This window comes from Helianthus annuus, chromosome 3 (assembly GCF_002127325.2).
Source record: "Helianthus annuus cultivar XRQ/B chromosome 3, HanXRQr2.0-SUNRISE, whole genome shotgun sequence".
NCBI classification, from domain to species: Eukaryota; Viridiplantae; Streptophyta; class Magnoliopsida; order Asterales; family Asteraceae; genus Helianthus; species Helianthus annuus.
The window spans coordinates 104,256,824-104,257,805 of NC_035435.2; the positions used below are offsets into that span (position 1 = coordinate 104,256,824).

General features: G+C 34.6%; 1 long non-coding RNA gene across 1 annotated transcript; it reads left to right on the forward strand.

Annotated features, from left to right (window-relative positions):
- The first annotated feature begins 361 nt into the window (after positions 1-361).
- On the forward strand, positions 362-723 carry LOC110927890. The gene is made up of 2 exons (XR_002585981.1): positions 362-442; positions 543-723. It is a non-coding gene; the product is annotated as an uncharacterized LOC110927890 (long non-coding RNA).
- The last annotated feature ends 259 nt before the right edge of the window (positions 724-982 follow it).

The following is a 982-nucleotide window of genomic DNA, read 5'->3' on the forward strand; positions in this document are numbered from 1 at the left end:
TGCAAAGAGAAGCTGAGTAGTTTCGAGCAAACTGCATGGTTAAATAAACCAAACACAACCTGACATCAAGGTCCGGTGACACCCCACAAAAGAATTCAATTGAAATTGTTACTATGCTTATAGTTGTAGGAAGGTTTCTTAAACTCCACCCATTAATTAAAATTGAAAGCCCAGGATGTTATCTTTTTCTTCACAAAACTTAAGAACACATTTAACCAATTCAGATCCATAGTGTGTGGAATCCACTGATGGATCTACCAAATGTATACGCAATGATCTAAATATCATTGATTTGTATTCGATTCACACAAACAAGTTTGATTACATACAAAATGAATTGACAATCTAGGGTTTGGAAGTTCGAGAGTGGTAGTTGTGTGGGAAAGGTTATGACAAATGGAAAGTGAGCCTCCTTATATCATCACCTATTTCCTCTGGACAGGTTTCTTTTGTGTTCTACACTAAACTTTTACCCTTTCTTAGTTTCTTAAAATCTATGTATCAACTATTCAGTTTACTGAGCAATATCTGTCTTTTGTCAGGCTAGTAGCTCCCAGAGAACTCAAGGAAGGACTTCGCTGATTGATTCGGAATCGTATAAGCATTACTACCCCTTGTTATTGTGTGGCACCTGGCAAAAATCTAGGGATTTCTGGTAAACGATGTGATGGAGATGAACGCCTGTGATAAATCAATCAGGACATCAAGACATGTGTTTATAAATTATTTACGTATAGGTCTATTTATGTGCATTTGATAATTAATGACTTTAAATATTTTTTTTGAATTTTTACTTAGACACGTATCTTAAGGGTTTCGAGATCACGAACACTTGCTGTATAAATAACTATATAGACATACACACGACACAGATTTGTATTAGGGTAAATTACACTTTTGGTCCTTTATGTTTGTATGAGATTGCAATAGATGCCCTTTAACTTCAATAATTTCAGTAATAACCCTTTATTTGAAAAACTCA